General features: G+C 44.0%; 1 long non-coding RNA gene across 1 annotated transcript; it reads right to left on the bottom strand.

The window, feature by feature from the left end:
• Positions 1-3,242: 3,242 nt before the first annotated feature.
• Positions 3,243-5,866, bottom strand: LOC147364389 (uncharacterized). The gene is made up of 4 exons (XR_015133650.1): positions 5,620-5,866; positions 5,267-5,313; positions 3,644-3,781; positions 3,243-3,375 (listed from the first exon to the last, which is right to left on the bottom strand). It is a non-coding gene; the product is annotated as an uncharacterized LOC147364389 (long non-coding RNA).
• Positions 5,867-6,076: the final 210 nt, after the last annotated feature.

Here is a 6,076-nt window from a genome sequence, read left to right as displayed (position 1 = left end):
GGAATGGGAAGTTTTACCCCTGACCCCAACCCAGTTATGGCATTTTACTCCCCAGAAAGAGATTTTCATGATGATTATCTGGTTCCCTAGTACCCTGCAGTTGGAAACCAATTATGGCTAGAATCATGACTAAGATTGATGTTGATTTAAGCACTGTTTAAAAGAGCTTAGCACTGTGCTTACCTATTTTTTCTGGTCCAGGAGTCAGCCTCCATAGCCCCATCATTTCCCACTATTCATTCTGCCCTGGTGGCTTGTTATCTTGCTTCTTAGAGAAACACCATGCATTGTACTTAAATACAACTTAGTATGTTATCAAGACATGCTGCATACATAGAAACAACACTGGTGGACAGTCTCCATAACCCCTGATGTTAAGGTCAGATGTTTTACGTAATAACAGTAACAATGCTTCTCCTGCTGCTGCTAAGTCGCTTCAGTCGTGTCTGACTCTGTGCGACCCCATAGATGGCAGCCCACCAGGCTCCCCCATCCCTGGGATTCTCCAGGCAAGAACACTGGAGTGGGTTGCCATTTCCTCCTCCAATGCATGAAAGTAAAAAGTCAAAGTGAAGTCGCTCAGTTGTGTCCGACTCCTAGCGACCCCATGGACTGCAGCCCACCAGGCTTCTCAGTCCATGGGATTTTCCAGGCAAGAGTACTGGAGTGGGGTGCCATTGCCTTCTCCAAACAGTATCAATGCTGCTGCTGCTGCTGCTGCTGCTAAGTCACTTCAGTCATGACCGACTCTGTGCGACCCCAGAGACGGCCTCCTACCACGCTCCTCTGTCCCTGGGGTTCTCCAGGCAAGAACACTGGAGTGGGTTGCCATTTCCTTCTCCAATGCATGAAAGTGAAAGGTGAAAGTGAAGTCGCTCAGTCGTGTCCGACTCTTAGCGACCTCATGGACTGCAGCGTACCAGGCTCCTCCGTCCATGGGATTTTCCAGGCAAGAGTACTAGAGTGGGGTGCCATTGCCTTCTCCAAACAGTAACAATAGCAACAGTTAATGCCACTATAATACAATACGTTAGATTTGCAGTCCCCAAACTGTTGGCAACCAGGAACCAGTTTCATGGATGATAAAATTTCTTTGATGGGGCAGCAGGGTGATTAAGGTGGTAACTCGAGGATGGGGAGTGATGGGAACAGAGGCTTCGATGACTCGCCCAGCCTGCCGCTCACCTCCTGCTGTACAGCCCATTTCCTAGCCGAGGACCAGTACTGGTTTGCGGCCCAGGGGTTGGGGACCTTTGCTTCAGATACATACTCATTTGGTCCTCACAATAACTCCTTGGTGAGTACTACTGTCATCTCCATTTTATAAAAAGGGAAGCCACGTCATAAAGAGGATAATTAATCAGCTCAAGTTTGCACAGCTGGTGAGCAGTTATGACCGAGATTGAATCCCAGATATCCTGACCCTTGTGCCTGAATTCTTCACCATCACACCATGCTACCTGTCTGAAGCAGGAGGCCATTTTAGGTTCACAATATGACCAGTGGTCAACTTTGGGATAATTGTGCAACTGCTAACATAAAATATTTCTGTTAAAAGAGAATTACTGTTTATGAAAGCTAATTTAGACTCGCACTGTGCCAACACACAAGCACACAATCTGACACAGGTAAGTACTTACCTCTGAGTGAACAAGCAAGCAATTCAGGTAAGAGTTTTGGAGTAAAAATCAAACATAAAATATGCAAAGGGATTATCACAGTACCTGGTGCATTGTAAACATTTGATAACATGTCATTTGGTAATTGTTATTACTATTGTTATTGCACATATCAATATTATGAACTGATGTGCAGTCTTTCCAGACTACTCTCATATTTATCATGCTGCTGCTGCTGCTGAGTTGCTTCAGTCATGTCCGACTCTGTGCGACCCCATAGACGGCAGCCCACCAGGCTCCTCTGTATCTGGGATTCTCCAGGCAAGAATAGCTTGCTCTAAGAAGAAACAGGAGAAGTGTAAAATGCTATCTCTCCCACTATGCTTCCCTGCCTTTGGGTATTCTCTCTAAAAGGCTTTACTTGACAATTTTTCTGTAAGTAAAATGGATGCTAAATTTTTGTCTTTCAACATTACAGTAATGTTGGGAGGTAAAATAATTGGCAAAGTAAAGCCCTTGAAATGGACTATGTTAATGAAACACTTGAAGAGTTCCTAAAAAGAATCAAATTATACTTTATACTATTACTTCTATGCACTCCTTAGAAATATATCATCTTGAAGTAGCTTTTATTAACAAGAAATAGCATGTTCAATAAAGGACATGGAATTATCTTCAAGTATATAAGAATGAGCAGAGAAGGCAATGGCACCCCACTCCAGTACTCTTGCCTGGAAACTCCCATGGACGGAGGAGCCTGGTGGGCTACAGTCCATGGGGTTGCTACGAGTTGGACACGACTGAGCGACTTCACTTTCACTTTTCACTTTCATGCATTGGAGAAGGAAATGGCAACCCACTCCAGTGTTCTTGCCTGGAGAATCCCAGGGACAGAGGAGCCTGGTGGGCTGCCTTCTCTGGGGTCGCACAGAGTTGGACACAACTGAAGTGACTGAGCAGCAGCAGCAGCAGCATGTAAGAATGAGAGCTTCTCCATCTCTCCCTCTCTCCTCTATTTATCCACCCAGGGTTATACTGCACAGAGTGGCACACTTGGAAGATCCCGGTGCCTGCTCTACAGTCACTGTTTTGAAATTCTTATGAACCAGTGTCCGTGCATTTTTTACTATGCACTAGAAATCTGTACTGCAGATGACAATGCCTGTCGTTAGTCTGCAATGGGACTTCCTTACAAGGTAGAGTTGATTCACTTGAGCAGCTCTCAGGGTCTAGTAACTCCCCACAAGGAGCTTAAGCTCAACTTAGAACCAAGGACAATTAACAGCATATTTCCAATAGATATTATTTCCTTTACTATTACCACAGTAGAGAGATATCTGGCCAAGTGACTTAGTATAAAACTAAGTGAGGCTCATTTTGTAGGGGGAAAGAAGTGATTAGTGTCAGAAATAACCTGCCCCAATCAGGGGATTATGCTGAAGTCACCTTCATTCTGGGATCTTGGGTATGAAGAAGCATCTCTCATGCTCAGCTGAAGCCTCTAAGACAGAAGTTGATTGCCATGGAACTGTACCTCTCCTTGTCTCTTGTCCTGGGCAGGGCTGCATACCCCCTTCAGCTGACTTTCATCTCAAACATAAAGCTTCTCTTGTCTCAGAGTCAGTCATTTCCTAAAACAACTTTATTATGATATAATTCATACACTGTACAATTGAATGTCTACAGTGCAGCGTTTTTTGTTTTTTAGTGTTTTACGGGGTTATGCAGTCATCACCATCATCACTTTTTCAACACCCTGAAAAAAAAAATCCATACCCATTAGCAGTCTTTCTCCAGTCCTCCTCCACCCCTCATTCAGCCCCTGGCAACCACTGATCTACTTTCTGTTTCTATGGACTTGTCTGTAATAGACAATTCATGTAAATGGAATCCTACAATATTTGTCCTTTCGGGTCTGGCTTATTTAACTTAGCATAATATTTTTAAGGGTCACCCATTTCATAGCATGCGTCAGGACTTCATTTCTTTTTATGGCTAAATAACATTCTATTGTATGGACATACCTCATTTATTTATCCATTCGTCAGTTGATAGACACTTGGGTTGTGTTCATTTGGGGGCTATTGTGAATAACACCACTATGAACATTCAAGCCCAAGGTTTTGTATGACTCTATGTTTTCATTTCTCTTGGATGTATACCTAGGAGCGGAGTTGCCAGGTTACGTGATAAAGCCAGTCATTTTTCTACATATCTACAAAAAGAAGATCCTGCTCTCAGTAATACTAAGACCAAACTAGTTATTGAATATGAAAATCCCTAAGGCTCCAAATTATATGGTAGTGAAATCTTTTATATTTGGGTTCAAACCTGGGAGTCAGATTTGCTGAAACACCTATGGCGTAAATGGCTCTATAATTGAGTAAACAAGACCCAGAAAAGGTTAACATCCCTCTGCCCTCTAGCACAGAGTAGATAATCCAGGATTTTTGCTCTGCCTCTGCCAAAAATTGCATTTGGCATCTCTTCAGCATCACACTGTCTCCTGAGGCACTTTGGGAGGTCTGGCCTGGGAGATATTTGTAGAAAAATACGCCGAATTTTAACCCTGTCTTTCTGTATCGTGCTAAGGATAGATTTGAAAGGTCCTGTGATCTTGGTGTATTTCTCACCGCCCTCATTCATGTGTTGAAATTACCACAAGGTGGCGATATTAGAAGGTAGGCCTTGAGGAGGTGATTAGGTCATGAAGAGGGAGCCCTCATGAATTGAGTTGGTGTTCCTATAGAAGATGCTCCGGAAAGCTGGGCTGGCCCTTCCTTCACCATGTGGGTATACAAGGAGGTCTGTGACCTAGAACAGGGTCCTCAGCCTTCAGCTCCTGACTTAGATTTTCGGCCCCCAGAATTGTGAGAAATAAATGCCTTTTTTTTTTTAATGAGTCACCCAGTCAATGGTATTTCGTTATAGCAGCCTGAGCAGACTCAGAAGAGGGATCAGTTTGAGGGAAGAAGTTATAAAAAATAATGTGAATACTGTCACGGCAGTGTTGTCAGCCTTTGAAGTACACGTGAATCACTCACATCTGATTCCGATTCAGTAGGTCTAAGAGAGAGGTGTCCAGGCTGCGTTCTAACAGGCTCCTCCGTGCTGCTAGTGCTGCCTGCCTATTGACTCACACACTGAGTAACAAGGCTCTATGGGACCCCACGGTGGCTGCAGGACATGCACAGTGGCCCCCTAGACTCTGAGCATCTCATGGAGCCCAATTTGCTGCCCCAAATTTGACTGCTGTATGCTTTTCTAGGTGAAAGCAGGTTGTCAGGACCGAGTGAAGTGAAAGTTGCTCAATCATGTCCAACTTTTTGAGACCCTATGGACTGTAGCTCTCCAGGCTCCTCTGTCCATGGAATTCTCCAGGCAAGGATACTGAAGTGGGTTGCCATTCCCTTCCCCAGAGGATTTTCTGGGGATCAAACCTGGGTCTCCTGCATTGCAGGCAGATCCTTTGCCATCTGAACCACTAGGGAAGCCCCTTTAGGGCCAGGTATCCCACACTAATAACCTGATGGGCGAGGTTGAAGACACTAGCGCCGGAAGCCTGGTTCTCTTCACACAGAATCAGAAATCACATCGGGTCTTTCAATTTAGTGAAGCTCAACAGGTTTGATAAAGTAGCAACTTACCTGGAAGGCTGGAATCTTCATGGTGCAGAGAAAGGTCAGGATCAGACCTGAAATGAAGAATAATTGAAAATGAAATTCAAAGTTGTACTGTATTCACCTAAAAAACATTAAAAGGGGAAATAAATTAAAAGCCACAGGGAAATATAAACAAACTAAAAACACTAAACTGCTACTTCCCCAACCGGCCTCTCTATCTGCCAGACACAGCCCAATGTCTAAAGATTTTTGTTTTCACATGTCTCACAGCTTTGTCTTTCCCATAGAGATTTTCTTTTCCTCTCTTTCCTTCCTACTGGATCGGGTTTTAATTGGGTACATACTGCCTCTCAGACTTTAAACTACATGTGGATCACCTGGGATCTTGTTTCATACAGTCTGACGCAAGTAGATCAGGAGCTGCCCAGGAACCTGCATTTCTAATGAATCTGCTGCTGCTGCTGCTAAGTCGCTTCAGCTGTCTCCGACTCTGTGCGACCCCATAGACAGCAGCCCACCAGGCTCCGCTGTCCCTGGGATTTCTCCAGGCCGGAACACTGAATCTAGGTGATGCCAATGTGAGGATCAAGGGCTTAGATTAGCTTAGTCTCTCTGCTTCTTTATTTCCCCTCTTATTTCTCCTCCTCCTTAAAATTAATAGGTAGTAAATGCTGACTGAATAGACTAAGTGATCCTTTATGATTCTTAGTTTTATAGTGTATAATAGGGATGACAATGAAGGTTATTTTTCCAAGGTCAGGCTGAAAATTAAGTTTAATAGTAATATATGGAAGCCCTAGCACAGTGCCTGACGCACGGTAGATGCAAAAAATA

The sequence above is a fragment of the Bos grunniens genome, chromosome 10 (genome assembly GCF_055505025.1).
Source record: "Bos grunniens cultivar Pamir isolate PY7600 chromosome 10, Bosgru_T2T1.0, whole genome shotgun sequence".
Lineage (NCBI taxonomy): Eukaryota > Metazoa > Chordata > Mammalia > Artiodactyla > Bovidae > Bos > Bos grunniens.
This window is presented reverse-complemented; position numbering and strand designations above follow the sequence as displayed.